The 16,859-nt window shown below is 42.9% G+C and overlaps 1 protein-coding gene across 1 annotated transcript in view; it reads right to left on the minus strand.

The window, feature by feature from the left end:
* The window catches only part of SCN1B (sodium voltage-gated channel beta subunit 1), a 73,271-nt gene extending 57,163 nt beyond the window's left edge, over positions 1-16,108 (minus strand). The window contains exon 1 of the mRNA XM_073655676.1: positions 15,600-16,108. The gene's annotated coding sequence lies outside the window, so the exon portion shown is untranslated. The remainder of the gene's footprint in view (positions 1-15,599) is intronic.
* Positions 16,109-16,859: the final 751 nt, after the last annotated feature.

Consider the following 16,859-nt stretch of genomic DNA (forward strand, 5'->3'; position numbering starts at 1 on the left):
AGAAAGTATAGAAAAGGGCCCAGCAGGGGTGTAATAGGGCCCGTACAGGAGGGGGCCCACCAAAACCAGCGCCTATTTCATCCGGATGTAAATCCTCGAATGCACATTTAGCTGAAATGTGTTGTGGCGCAGGGACCCATCGGTTCCCTGCACCGCAATACATGCTGCCAGCCAATCAGAGGCTGGCAGCTAATGTTGGCTTGCTTGTCACGGTCGGTGCATGGCAGTAACAGCATGCTCTGCCCATGCCGGCACGTCAAAGTCAGCTGCTGACTTCTGCACCGGCTATAGAAGAGGATGCCACATGTCGTGGAAGGTAAATATAATTGTTTGATTCGAGGGATATTATTACAGGGTGTGGCCAGGGCAGAGGACATTATTACAGGAAGGGGCCAGGACAGGGGAAATTATTACAAAAAGGGCCAAGGATGGAGGGACATTAATACAGAAAGGGGTCATGACGGGGGACATTAATGCAGGAAAGTGCCAGGACGGGGGACATTATTATAGGAAGGGGGACATTATTACAGGAAGGGGCCAGGATGAGGGACATTATTACAGGAAGGGGCCATGATGGGGGACATTAATGCAGGAAGTTGCCAGGACGGGGGACATTATTACAGGAAGGGGCCAGGATGGGGGACATTATTATAGGAAGGGGCTAGGATGGAAGACATTATTACAGAAAGGGTCCACGATGGGGGGCATTACTGGAAGGGGTCAGGACAGGGGACATTATTACAGGAATGGGCCAAGACGGGGGACATTATTACAGGAAGGGGGGCAAGGATGGGTGACATTATTACAGAAAGGGTCCATGATGGGGGGGCATTACAGGAATGGGCCAGGACGGGGGACATTATTACAGGAAGGGGGGCCAGGACAGGGAACATTATTATAGGAAGGAGGGTCAGGACGGGGGACATTATTACAGGAATCGGCTAAGACAGGGAATATTATTACAGGAAGGGGCCAGGAGGAGGGACATTATTACTGGAAGGGGTCAGGATGGGGGGACATTATTACAGGAAGGAGCCAGAATGGGGGACATTATTACATGGGGGTGAATATGCATGTTTTTATATGTTCTAGAGCACAACAATGGCCCATACATCTGATCTACATTCAGCATGGGATCCAGGTCCAAGTTTTGTACCAGGGCCCATCGGCCTCTAATTACACCACTGGGGCCCAAATTTTGCACTATGCCCAAGAACTTCATATAATGCCTTAGTGCATCATCATCTTTTTCTTTTCGAGTATTACTTCCATGCTCTGCTCCCGCCTGGCGCTGCCGCCTGTGCCAGGTACTAATTGCTTGCATTTTGCTGTAGTGGCTCAGCACTTTCATTCATCCGCCCCCTTTCTTTGAGCTTTGCACACCAGGTCTGCGGCGCTCACTTATTGTAGTAAGTGGAGGGATTCCTCAATGCCGGGATTTTACATTCACGTGTTTGCACATTTTTGCAAATTTGTCAGTAAATGGCTTTTGGAAGAGGTGAGCTGTGACATCACCTATAGTGAATGGTGGATCCTGTTATATACTGTGTATAGAGGTGTTATCAGTCATTGTACAGGAGGAGGAGGTGAGCTGTGACATCACCTATAGTGAATGGTGGATCCTGTTATATACTGTATATTGAGGTGTTATCAGTCATTGTACAGGAGGAGGAGAAGGAGAGCTGTGACATCACCTATTGTGAATGGTGGATCCTGTGTTATCTACTATATATAGAGGTGTTATCAGTCATTGTACAGGAGGAGGTGAGCTGTGACATCACCTATAGTGAATGGTGGATCCTGTCTTATCTGCTGTATATAGAGGTGTTAACAGTCATTGTACAGGAGGAGGAGGAGGTGAGCTGTGGAATCACCAATTGTGAATGGTGGAACCTGTGTTATCTACTGTATATAGAGGTGTTATCAGTCATTGTACAGGAGGAGGAGGTGAGCTGTGGAATCACCAATTGTGAATGGTGGAACCTGTGTTATCTACTGTATATAGAGGTGTTATCAGTCATTGTACAGCAGGAGGAGGTGAGCTGTAACATCACCTATAGTGAATGGTGGATCCTGTCTTATCTGCTGTATATAGAGGTGTTAACAGTCATTGTACAGGGGGGAGTAGGTGAGCTGTGGCATCACCTATTGTGAATGGTGGATCCTGTGTTATCTATTGTATATAAAGGTGTTATCAGTTATTGTACAGGAGGAGGAGGAGGTGAGCTGTGAGATCACCTATTGTGAATGGTGGATACTGTGTTATCTATTGTATATAAAGGTGTTATCAGTCATTGTACAGGAGGAGGAGGAGGTGAGCTGTGACATCACCTATTGTGAATGGTGGATACTGTGTTATCTATTGTATATAAAGGTGGTATTTTTTTAAAATACATGTAACACAAAAATCTGCTATAAATAGTAGGTCGTTTTCTGATATCATATTCCCTTAAAGAAGCCTCCTCCTCCTCCTCTCCCTCTTCCTCCTCCTCCCTCCTCCTCCTCCTCTCCCTCTTCCTCCTCCTCCCATCAAAATTTTTATTCTCCTCATATATTGCAGTCATCATATTATATAGCACTCTGTACTTACAATTGCTCATTTTCCCTTTCTACCCAGTTAATTCTTCTCTTTTCCATTAGGTCCATGACATCACGGGATTAAAAACTGACGAGCTGAATCCTTCTAAGCTCTAAGTAGAAACAGGAGGTCAATTTTCCCTGCATGAGTCATGAGTCACTGCAAAAGTCCCTGGCAGGGGGAGGAGGGAGCAGCTGGGTCAGGAGTTGAAGAGGGGAATGATAAATGCAGGGACAAGGGACTTCCTGTTTCTACAAAGAGCAGAGAAAAGAGAAGAAATAACTGGGTAGAAAGGCAAAATGAGCAATTGTAAGTGCACAGTGCCGTATAATGTGATGACTGCAATATATCAAGAGGATAAAAACTTTGATGGGAGGAGGAGTACTTCTTTATGTATCCAGTGGGCACATCTGGATCTCACAAGTGTCCTGTTGAGCTGCGACTCTTCCTTCACGGAGGACACTGCACACATCATTCACACTCCGCTTAGTCTCATGCTTGTGCATTGCAACATAGAACTTGCGCATGCGCCGTATGTTTTCCTTGTTCTGGGAAGAATAATTGTTTTATCCCATGTGCCGGTCACATTGTAACTTCTTGGTCATTAACTTTACCACTTGTCCGGCTGCTGAGGGAAGAAAGAAATGTTATATCAGTCCTTGTGCAGCACAAAACGAAATAGATTTATTTTCCAGGCTGACTGCGCGCATGCGCCGGTTCTGTGCTGCAAAGTCCAGATATACCAAGCAGACTCATAAGCATATAGGTATATATGGTATACAGCTCCTGGGGACTGGTATATAACTTTACAAAAGTATTTTCTAGGAATTCAACATGGTGGAACATTATTATAAGGAATAATCCCAGTGATGGCTTCCATTTAAATGCTCCTTCACAAAAATGTAACTGTAAGAAGCTGTATGACAGTGTTCACCAGGGGCTAGTTAAGCAAGCGGGTCCATACTTTGTCCCTGTGGACCTGACGTTCTTGGGCCCCTGTGGATCTGACACTCCTTGGCTCCTGTGGATCTGACGCTCTTGGGCTCCTTTGGGTCTGTCGCTAATGGGCCCCTGTGGATCACACAATCTTGGGCTCCTGTGGATCTGACGCTCTTGGGCTGCTGTGCATCTGACTCTCTTGGGCCTTTGTGGATCTGTCGCTTTTGGGCTCCTCTGGATCTGTCTTTCTTGGGCTCCTGTAGATCTGTTGCTCTTGGGCTCCTGTGGATCAGTCGCTGTTGGGCTCTTTTGATCTGACTCTCTTGGGCTTCTTTGGATCTGACGCTCTTGGGCTCCTGTGGATCTGATGCTTTTGGGCTCCTGTGGATCTGACACTCTTGGCTCCTGTGGATCTGATAGTCTTGGTCCCTTGTGGATCTGACGCTCTTGGGCTCCTCTAGATCTGACACTCTTGGGCTCCTCCTAGATCTGACGCTCTTGGGCTCCTCCTGGATCTGACACCCTTGAGCTCATCTGGATCTGATGCTCTTGGGCTCCTCTTGATCTGACGCACTTGTGCTCCTCCTGGATCTGACGCCCTTGAGCTCCTCCTGAATCTGACCCCTTGAGCTCCTCCTAGATCTGACGCCCTTGGGCTCCTCTGGAACTAATGCTCTTGGGCTCCTCTGGATAAGATGCTCTTGGGCTCCTCTGGATCTGACACTCTTGGGCTCCTCTGGATCTGATGTTCTTGGGCTCATGTGGAGCTGACGCTGTTTGGTTCCCGTTGATCAAACGCTCTTGGACCCTCGTGGATCTGACACCCTTGGGCTTCTCCTAGATCTGACGCTCTTGGGCTCCTCCTGTATCCGATGCCCTTGGGCTCCTGTGGATATGACGTTCTTGGTCTCCTCTGGATCTGAAGCCCTTGGGTTCCTCCTGAATCTGACGTCCTTGGGCTCCTCCTAGATCTGACGCTCTTGGGCTCCTTCTGGATCTGCTGTTCTTGGCCTCCTCTGGATCTGATGATCTTGGGCTCCTTCTGAATCTGACGTCCTTGGGCTCCTCCTAGATCTGACGCTCTTGGGCTCCTCCTGGATCTGCTGTTCTTGGGCTCCTCTGGATCTGATGATCTTGGGCTCCTGTGCAACATGTACTCCATGGCTGTCCTACCATCAAAGCTGTTCTCCCATGTGGCAGGGAGTTATAACCTCTACCAGCCACTGGAGTCCGCACATACCTGCATCCTTCACCCCTCCTCACTCTATAGCTATGACTCTATAGAGATCCCCTTTAATCATCAGAACCCTTGGATTAACCTTCCCCTTCCTGGCACCTTCTGCTTCCTTTGATCTCCGTTCTTCGTCTTTCTCTCTCTGACTCCCTCCCAGGGGACAGTTCATGTAATTATGACACAATACTTAATCATCTTTTCCATAATGAAGCTGAATATTAATTAATTGCCATTTTCTATGTCACTCTTTCCTGACATTTCCCTGGATTTGTAGTGAGCTCTTCTCCATCTGTAATTCGCTTTTATTTTGTGTTTTGTTTTTTGGAGTTAAGTCTTGTCTTTTACTCCAATTACATCCAGAGCTGCGTTCAATATGTTGCTGCTCAAATGCATTGCCTCCCTATTTGCAACAGACACTGAATGTGCAGGGATAGCGGAGTACATATAGAAATCAGGAGAATTTCTAGTGCAGCTTTGGATGTGACTAGAGACTAAGATTCTATGAAAATTTTAGCAATTGCAAATTATTTTGTTTCCTTTAATATAATCTTTGCATTGATTATATTAACGACAGTATCTTTACACATTTTCAGGAAATATTTGAGCTCAGTAATTCACATTGAACGCAATGGATAAAGTGTATCTTACCCACTGATCCACCCTTCAGTTTAATATGACTGCAATTTCCAATATGTGACTCTCCAGTAGTCCAACTCCCAGCATGCATAGGAATCATATTTTCCATCCACAGAATACAGAACATCACTGTATGTTATTCACTTACCCACATTTCTACACTCTTACTCACTGATCCAACTTTCCAGCCTGTATATTATGAGCTGCTTCCTTATTTAGATTTTACACATGGACAGTGTTGATTGGCTGAACATCTCATATAAAGTGACATCATCGCTCTGGGCAGAGTGATGTCACTAATCTTAACCCATGGGCGGTAGACCTCATTATACTGCCCCCGACACTCACCTCAGGTCCCAAGGAAATATTTGATGGTACTGATTAAGTCTTATTAACATTAAGTAACAAACCCAAAACACTAATGATTATGTTCCAAAAATAAAGTAACAAAAATACATAAAATAAAATCTTACTCACTGATCCACTTTCCACCCAGTATAGTTTATCCATTATTTTCTAACCAGAGGCATGACAAGAAACTTGTGGAAACCAATGCAAAATCTGTGTCAAAACCCTGAAAAATGTCATATATACTTGATAAGACTGCTATCCTAACTTCCAGTAGCTGGTGACTATAAATCTTACTCACTGATGCACCTTTTTTCCAGTATAGTTTATCCATCAGTCTCTGACTACAGACATGAAAGGAAGCTTATAGACCCAAAATGACCCCAAAACATTCATGTGCTATCTATAGGATAGGGGGTCACTCAGATATCAATCGCTAGTGACTAAAGTACATCTTATTCACTGATCCACTTTCCACCCATTGTAGTTTATCTATCAATTTCTGACTACAGACATGACAGAAAACATTTGGACCAGAATGTAAATTCTTCACCCTGAAATTTTCATGCACTCGATAGGACTGGTGTCTCCCAGACACCCATAGCTGGCATCAAAAGTACATTTTACTCACTGATTCACTTTCCACTTAATATAGTTATCAATCAATTTCTGTCTATAGACTTGAAAGAAAGCTTTTGGACGCCAATGCAAATTCTGCACCCTGTAACTCTCACAAACTATTGATAGGACTAAATTCTTCCAGACGTATCGTACTCACTGATCCACTTTCCACCCAATATAATTATCAATCAATTCCTGACAATAGATATGAGAGAAAGCTTTTGGACACCAATGCAAATTCTGCACCCTGAGACTCTCACATACTATTGATAGGACTAATTTCTTCCAGACGCATCTTCCAGAGGCATCTTACTCACTGATCCACTTTCCACCCAATATAGTTACCAATCAATTCCTGACCATAGGCATGAAAAAAAAAGCTTTTGGATGCCAATGCAAATTCTGCACCCTGAAACTCTCACTATTAATAGGACTAATGTCTTCAAGATGCCCGCGGCTGGAATCGTACTCACTGATCCACTTTCCACCCAATATAAATATCAATCAATTCCTGACAATAGATATAATAGAAAGCTTTTGGACGCCAATGCAAATTCTGCACCCTGAGACTCTCACATACTATTGATAGGACTAATTTCTTCCAGACGCATCTTCCAGATGCTTCTTACTCACTGATCCACTTTCCACCCAATATAGTTATCAATTAGTTCCTGACCATAAACATGAAAGAAAGCTTTTGGATGCCAATGCAAATTCTGCACCCTGAAACTCTTACTATTGATAGGACTAATGTCTTCCAGACGCCCACGGCTGGCATTTTACTCACTGATCCACTTTCCACCCAGTACAGTTTATCTAACAGTCTCAAAAATGACATATAAGAATCTTTTGGACCAGAACCCCAATTATATTGATAGTACTGGACGGCAGGACCTGGGAACATCTACGTCCATGTCCTAAACTCCTCAGCGCCCCCTGTAGGCTGTAAGTACTGTGCACAGTTCCTGGTCTGTACTCTTCCAGTGTAACTGAATTACTACACACCCTGAAAATGTTCCCAAATTAGAAAACTAGAGAACTATAGTGCGACTCCATGGAGCGGCGCTCGTTCTGGCTGTGCCGCTTGTCCTGGCTGTGCCGCTTATCCTGGCGGTGTCGCTTGTCCTGGCTGTGCCGCTTATCCTGGCTGTGCCGCTTATCCTGGCGGTGTCGCTTGTCCTGGCTGTGCCGCTGCTCTCCTGCGCTAAGCCTGGGGTTGTTTTCCTACAGATGGAGTCTGGACAATAATAGATATCGAACACAAAGTAAATCTAATAATTGTGCTCTGTCACGTCTGAGGGCAGAACCGATGGATAAAACTAGAACGGCAGATCAGCCGCAGGATATAACGGACGAACAGCGCTGCACAGCACCGCGGAAAAGCCCTTAAAGGGACACTATCACTAAAGTATATCCGCTCACTGTGCAAACTAATGTTTTTTTTGTTATCAGAGAGTTCTAAAGGTAAAGCAGAAAGGGGAGGGTGGCAGCTGTACTGAGCCCTGATTCCTAATGGGGCCTAAATGTCTCCCCATAGTCCACCATATAGTATACTGCACTCCTCATAGGCCTACATACAGTATAATGCACTCTCCATAGTCCTCCATACAGTATAATGCACTCCCCATAGTCCTCCATATAGTATAATGCACTCCATATAGCCCTCCATACACTATAACGCACTCCCCATAGTCCTCCATATAGTATAATGCACTCCCATAGTCCTCTAAACAGTATAATGCACTCCCCATAGTCCTCCATATAGAATAATTCACTCCTCATAGTCCTCCATATAGTATAACGCACCTCATGATCCGCCACACAGTATAATGCACTCTCCATAGTCCTCCACACAGTATAATGCACTCCTCATAGTCCTCCATATAGTATTATGCATCCCCCATAGTCCTCCATATAGTATAATGCACTCCCCATAGTCCTCCATACAGTATAATACACTCCCCATAGTCCTTCATACAGTATAATGCACTTCCCATAGTCCTCCACGCAGTATAATGCACTCCCCATATTCTTTCACACAGTATACTGCACTCCTCATAGTCCTCCATATAGTATAATCCACTCCCCATAGTCCTCCACGCAGTATAATGCACTCCCCATAGTCCTCCATATAGTATACTGCACTCCCCATAGTCCTCCATACAGTATAATACACTCCCCATAGTCCTTCATACAGTATAATGCACTTCCCATAGTCCTCCACGCAGTATAATGCACTCCCCATATTCCTTCACACAGTATACTGCACTCCTCATAGTCCTCCATATAGTATAATGCACTCCCCATAGTCCTCCACGCAGAATAATGCGCTCCCCATAGTCCTCCATATAGTATACTGCACTCCCCATAGTCCTCCATATAGCATAATGCACCTCATAGTCCTCCACACAGTATAATGCACTCTCCATAGTCCTCCATACAGTATGATGCACTCCCCATTCCTCCATATAGTATAATGCACCATCCATAGTCCTCCATATAGTATAATACACTCCTCATAGTCCTCCATACTGTATATTTCACTCCCCATAGTCCTCCATACAGTATAATGCACTCCCCATAGTTCTCCATATAGTATAATGCACTCCCCATAGTCCTCCATACAGTATAATGCACTCTCCATAGTCCTCAATATAGTATACTGCACCCCCCACAGACTTCCATATAGTATTATGCACTCCCCATAGTCCTCCATACAGTATAATGCACTCCCCATAGTCCTCCATACAGTATAATGCACTACCCATAGTCCTCCATACGGAATAATGCACTCTTCATAGTCCTCCATATAGTATACTGCACCCCCCATAGTCCTCCATACAGTATAATGCACTCCCCATAGTCCTCCATACGGTATAATGCACTCCACATAGTCCTCCATACGGTATAATGCACTCTTCATAGTCCTCCATATAGTATACTGCACCACCCATAGTCCTCCATATAGTATAATGCACTCCCCATAGTCCTCCATACAGTATAATGCACTCCCCATGGTCCTCCATACTGTATAATGCACCCCCATGGTCCTCCATACAATATAATGCACTCCCCACAGTATAATGCACTCCCCATAGTCCTCCATATAGTATAATGTACCGCATAGTCCTCCACACAGTATAATGCACTCTTCATAGTCCTCCATACAGTATAATGCACTCCCCATAGTCCTTCATATAGTATTATGCACCCCCATAGTCCTCCTTATAGTATAATGTACTCCTCATAGTCCTCCACACAGTATACAGCACTCCCATAGTCCTTCACACAGTATACTGCACTCCCCATAGTCCTCCATATAGTATTATGCACCCCCCATAGTCCTCCTTATAGTATAATGTACTCCTCATAGTCCTCCATACAGTATACAGCACTCCCATAGTCCTTCACACAGTATACTGCACTCCCCATAGTCCTCCATATAGTATAATGCACTCCCCATAGTCCTCCATACAGTATAATGCACTCCCCATAGTCCTCCATGTAGTATAATGCACTTCCCTTAGTCCTCCATATAGCATTATGCACCCCATAGTACTCCACACAGTATAATGCACTCTCTATAGTCCTCCACACAGTATAATACACTCCCCATAGACATCCATACAGTATAATGCACACCCCATAGTCCTCCATATAGTATAATGCACTCCACATAGTCCTCCATACAGTATAATGCACTCCCCATAGTCCTCCATATAGTATAATTCACTCTTCATAGTCCTCCATATAGTATAACGCACCTCATGATCCGCCACACAGTACAATGCACTCTCCAAAGTCATCCATACAGTATAATGCACTCCTCATAGTCCTCCATATAGTATAATTCACTCCCCATAGTCCTCCATACAGTATAATACACTCCCCATAGTCCTTCATACAGTTTAATGCACTTCCCAGAGTCCTCCACGCAGTATAATGCACTCCCCATATTCCTTCACACAGTATATTGCACTCCCCACTCCCCATAGTCCTCCATATAGTATAATGCACTCCCCATAGTTTTCCACGCAGTATAATGCACTCCCCATAGTCCTCCATATAGTATAATGCACTCCCCATAGTCCTCCATATAGCATAATACACCTCATAGTCCTCCACACAGTATAATGCACTCTCCATAGTCCTCCATACAGTATAATGCACTCCATATTCATCCATATAGTATAATGCACCCCCATAGTCCTCCATATAGTATAATGCACTCCCCATAGTCCTTCACACAGGATACTGCACTCCCCATAGTCCTCCATATAGCATAATGCACCTCATAGTCCTCCACACAGTATAATGCACTCTCCATAGTCCTCCATACAGTATAGTGCACTCCCCATTCCTCCATATAGTATAATGCACCATCCATAGTCCTCCATATAGTATAATGCACTCCCCATAGTCCTCCATACAGTATAATGCACTCTCCGTAGTCCTCCATATAGTATACTGCACCCCCCCAGACTTCCATATAGTATAATGCACTCCCCATAGTCCTCCATACAGTATAATGCACTCCCCATAGTCCTCCATACGGTATAATGCACTACCCATAGTCCTCCATACGGTATAATGCACTCTTCATAGTCCTCCATATAGTATACTGCACCCCCCATAGTCCTCCATATAGTATAATGCACCCCCCATAGTCCTCCATACAGTATAATGCACTCCCCATAGTCCTCCATATGGTATAATGCACTCCCCATAGTCCTCCATACGATATAATGCACTCTTCATAGTCCTCCATATAGTATACTGCACCCCCCATAGTCCTCCATATAGTATAATGCACTCCCTATACTCCTCCACACAGTATAATGCACTCCCCATGGTCCTCCATACTTTATAATGCACCCCCATGGTCCTCCATACAATATAATGCACTCCCCACAGTATAATGAACTCCCCATAGTCCTCCATATAGTATAATGCACCGCATAGTCCTCCACACAGTATAATGCACTCTTCATAGTCCTCCATACAGTATAATGCACTCCCCATAGTCCTTCATATGGTATTATACACCCCCCATAGTCCTCCTTATAGTATAATGTACTCCCCATAGTCCTCCACACAGTATACAGCACTCCCATAGTCCTTCACACAGTATACTGCACTCCCCATAGTCCTCCATATAGTATAATGCACTCCCCATAGTCCTCCATACATTATAATGCACTCCCCATAGTCCTCCATGTAGTATAATGCACTTCCCTTAGTCCTCCATATAGCATTATGCACCCCATAGTACTCCACACAGTATAATGCACTCTCCATAGTCCTCCACACAGTATAATACACTCCCCATAGTCATCCAAACAGTATAATGCACCCCCCATAGTCCTCCATATAGTATAATGCACTCCCCATAGTCCTCCATATAGTATAATGCACTCCCTATAGTCCTCCATACATTATAATACACTCCCCATAGTCCTACATATAGTACAATGCAGTCCCTATTGTCCTCCATATAGTATAATGCACTCCCCTTAATCCTTCATATAGTATAATGCACTCCCCATAGTCCTCCATATAGTATAATGCACTCCCCATAGTCCTCCATACAGTATAATACACTCCCCATAGTCCTCCATACAGTATAATGCACTCCCTATAGCCCTCCATACATTATAATACACTCCCCATAGTCCTCCATATAGTACAATGCACTCCCAATAGTCCTCCATATAGTATAATGCACTCCCCATAATCCTTCATATAGTATAATGCACTCCCCATAGTACTCCATATAGTATAATGCACTCCCTATAGTCCTCCATACAGTATAATACACCCCATAGTCCCCATATAGTATAATGAAGGCTCCATAGTCCTCCATACAGTATAATGCACTCTCCATAGTCCTCCATATAGTATAATGCACTCCCCATAATCCTCCATATAGTATAATGCACTCCCCATAGTCTTCCATACAGTATAATACACTCCCCATAGTCCTCCATATAGTATAATGCACTCCCTATAGTACAACATACATTATAATACACTCCCCATAGTCCTCCATATAGTATAATGCACTCCCTATAGTCCTCCATACAGTATAATACACTCCCGATAGTCCTCCATATAGTATAATGCACTCCCTATAGTCCTCCATACAGTATAATACACTCCCGATAGTCCTCCATATAGTATAATCCACTCCCCATAGTCCTCCATATAGTATAATGCACTCCCCATAGTCCTCCATACAGTATAATACACCCCCATAGTCCCCATATAGTATAATGAAGGCTCCATAGTCCTCCATACAGTATAATGCACTCTCCATAGTCCTCCATATAGTATAATGCACTCCCCATAATCCTCCATATAGTATAATGCACTCCCCATAGTCTTCCATACAGTATAATACACTCCCCATAGTCCTCCATATAGTATAATGCACTCCCTATAGTACAACATACATTATAATACACTCCCCATAGTCCTCCATATAGTATAATGCACTCCCCATAATCTTCCATACAGTATAATACACTCCCCATAGTCCTCCATATAGTATAATGCACTCCCTATAGTACAACATATATTATAATACACTGCCCATAGTCCTCCATATAGTATAATGCACTCCCTATAGTCCTCCATACAGTATAATACACTCCCGATAGTCCTCCATATAGTATAATGCACTCCCTATAGTCCTCCATACAGTATAATACACTCCCGATAGTCCTCCATATAGTATAATCCACTCCCCATAGTCCTCCATATAGTATAATGCACTCCCCATAGTCCTCCATACAGTATAATACACCCCCATAGTCCCCATATAGTATAATGAAGGCTCCATAGTCCTCCATACAGTATAATGCACTCTCCATAGTCCTCCATATAGTATAATGCACTCCCCATAATCCTCCATATAGTATAATGCACTCCCCATAGTCTTCCATACAGTATAATACACTCCCCATAGTCCTCCATATAGTATAATGCACTCCCTATAGTACAACATACATTATAATACACTCCCCATAGTCCTCCATATAGTATAATGCACTCCCTATAGTCCTCCATACAGTATAATACACTCCCGATAGTCCTCCATATAGTATAATGCACTCCCTATAGTCCTCCATACAGTATAATACACTCCCGATAGTCCTCCATATAGTATAATCCACTCCCCATAGTCCTCCATACAGTATAATACACTCCCCATAGTCCTCAATATCGTATAATGCACTCCCCATAGTCCTCCATATAGTATAATGCCCAGGTACAGAATCTGCTTTGGGGCCCATGAGCTTTACTTTACGTCATGCTTCCATCTATCATGCAACCAAAGGCGTCTTTCAAGGACTAAACAGCAATAAGTCATTGGTGCAGCAGCTAAATGCTTCCCCTTCTCTTCCACTTTCTTCTGCTGTTTGGAATATCATCGCCTCTTGCCTTAGGCCCAAGTATTGTGTGGACCGGATACAGAGGGGATGTGATGATAAGTATCATCGTCTATACACATGTACATAATCTTCTGTATAGTAACCCCATCCCTCCATAAGTGTGACTTATGTATCATCGATATTATATTATGTATCATTACCAGTAATCAGTATGTGGTTATTATTATTCTATGTATCATTATTATTATACTGTAGAATTATACTATATATCATGACTTTTATACAGTGTGTGGTTACATTATGTATCATTATTAGTAAACACTATGTGATTACATTATTCCGTATGTTGTAATATGTAGCACTTATTATACTCTATATAATTCTGTACAATTGTTACACTATGTGATTATATTATTCTGTATGTCACTATTATATATTACGACAGTTATACATTGTGTACATTATGTATCATTGTATTATATATGATAACTGTACACTGTGTAGTTATATTATGTATCATTATTAGTGTGGTTTATTATTATGTCCTTATGTATAATTATTGTAAAATATTTGATTATATTACATATCATTAGCATACGATATGTGCTTATTATTATTACTATTTATGATTATAAATATACTTATATATCATTGTTAATAAACTGTAGGTGGTTATATTACTTAGTATTATTAGTAGGGACTATGTGATCATATTGTTATTATTTATTACTCTGAATGTTCTTGTAATATGGAGCACTTATTATATTGTATATAATTATGTATCATTACTATTACACTATGTAATTATATTATTATGCTGTATGTCACTATTATATGTCATTACCGTTATACATTGCGTTTACATTATGTATCTTTTATTAATTTGTAACATGTATCACTATTATGTATCAGTATAAAGTCTTTACTACTCTGTCATTGTATTATATATCACATCACTATTATACATTGTGTGTTACTATTATGTCATTGTATTATATATCATTACCGCTACATTATGTGTTATATAGTATTTGTTACTTTGTATCATTGTATTATATCATTACTATTATGCATTATTATGTCATTGTATTATATATTCATTAGCATTATACATTGTGGTTACATTACGTATCATTATATAGTATTTGTTACTTTGTATCATTGTATTATATATTATGTGTTATAAGTATTATTACTCTGTATGTCATTACCGTTATACATTGTGGTTACATTACGTATCATTATATAGTATTTGTTATTTTGTATCATTGTATTATATATCATTACTATTATATATTATGTGTTATAAGTATTATTACTCTGTATGTCATTACCGTTATACATTGTGGTTACATTATGTGTTTTGCAATGATACAAAGTAATAAATACTGTACAGCAATGACATATAATGCAGTGAGTGATTACAAATCATTGCTATATAATAGTTTTTATTTCTATAGCGCCAACATATTCCGCAGCTCTTTACAGTTCAGTATCTGTGCCCCCTCCTTGCACTGGGCGCCTATGACGTGGGCAGCGGTGAGACCCCCGTACACTTGCAGTCCCCGGTCGGAGTTGGGTTTGGTGCAGACACTGCAGTTAGTTCTGTGCACACCGCAGTGCAGCCGCCAGACATGGACCCAGTGCACCGATGCCACCTGCCCACCTGGACCCATTCCGTGACCTTGTCGCTCGCTGACCTGTGACCCGATCCCACCGCCCTGCCAATGACTTTCCCAGTCTTTCTCCCATCTGGCCATCGTGGCCTCCATCCCTCCTCGCCTCTGCAGCCCATCCCCGGTGCATGCTGCCGGATGGCCATTGTATGTGCAGATAATGGGCTACTTGCCTGCTCATCTGCTCCGTAGCCGGCCTCTGTGGGCTGCTGATGGAGTGCTGGCGGCTGGTCCCAGGTGCAGACGGTTTGCAGCCAGGTAACCGTCTCCCAGTAAGGGATTTCCTATAATTGCTGTAATGTTGTCCAAGCAACGCAATGCGGAGTAATTCCTTGCTGTTTCCCAGGGAGACAAGTCTAGTATGTGTCTCCCTCCCTATATGTATCCCCCCCTAGCTGTCCTGTCCTCTTCCTCTTCCCATCCCCCATCTGCCTGTCTTGCATGTTCTCCCACCCTGCACTGTCCTCTCCTTTTTTCCTCCGCCTGTCACTTTCTCTCTCTTCTTGCTGCCTCTGTCTCTGTCATCTCTCCCATTCTCTGGCTGAGCCTTGTCCCTCCCTCTTCTTCTCTTACTCTCACTGCTGCATTGATGAGGGAGACTGATTGAGAGAGAGGACTGGAGACCTCACATTGGAGGGAGAGGTGGAGGCTGGCTTGGGGTTGGCTGCAGAGCTGAGGATCCTGTGCAGATTAGTATGCAGGGCAGGTGCTGTCCATGGTGCTGCTGATCCCCTGCTCAGCACATTAACTCATTCTGCTGGTAGGAGGGCTCATAGGGGCAAATATATTATAATTCACATCTCTGCTGCACTACAGCGTCACTATATAATGCAGTACCTCAGCTTTATGCTTCTACGTGCACACTGTGTCAGTCTTCACTGTACTTCTAGCATTTTGTTCTTAAGCTATAGAGCATACTGCATGGATTTGTATATATTCAGATGCATATTATTAATTGCTGACCATGGAGCTACAATTTGGCAAGCCTTTCGAAATAACCCAGGTGCCGGCAACGAGATGCTCTCCCCATGGATGCAGCACCGGATCCATATGTCATCAGTGTGCGTGTGCAGTGCAGCGTGTAATGAACGGCCGCAGCTTTAGCATAGCTATGGATCTGGATCGTAACTGAATCTAAGGGCTGTGACAAATGTAACAGCTTCACATCTGCTCGTCATATATTTATAACGCGCCTGAAGATTTGTAAATATCAAAAAAAAACATTGAAGCATCGCTTTTTTTTTTACTTAATATTCTGTGCAGATTATTTTCTTGATATATTTGGAAAGATCTTTTTTTTTCTGATGCACGGCTCCAAATTCTACATATGAACATAGATGCAAAAGTTGTAAATTGTCACCACAAGAGGGAGCTGAGGAGCCTACTGCATACCGTTTGTAAATTGAAGCCCAATATTAAATCTGTATTTGGTA

Source organism: Phyllobates terribilis, unplaced genomic scaffold (assembly GCF_046119375.1).
Source record: "Phyllobates terribilis strain yellow unplaced genomic scaffold, ASM4611937v1 Scaffold_12__6_contigs__length_324123572, whole genome shotgun sequence".
Classification (NCBI taxonomy): domain Eukaryota; kingdom Metazoa; phylum Chordata; class Amphibia; order Anura; family Dendrobatidae; genus Phyllobates; species Phyllobates terribilis.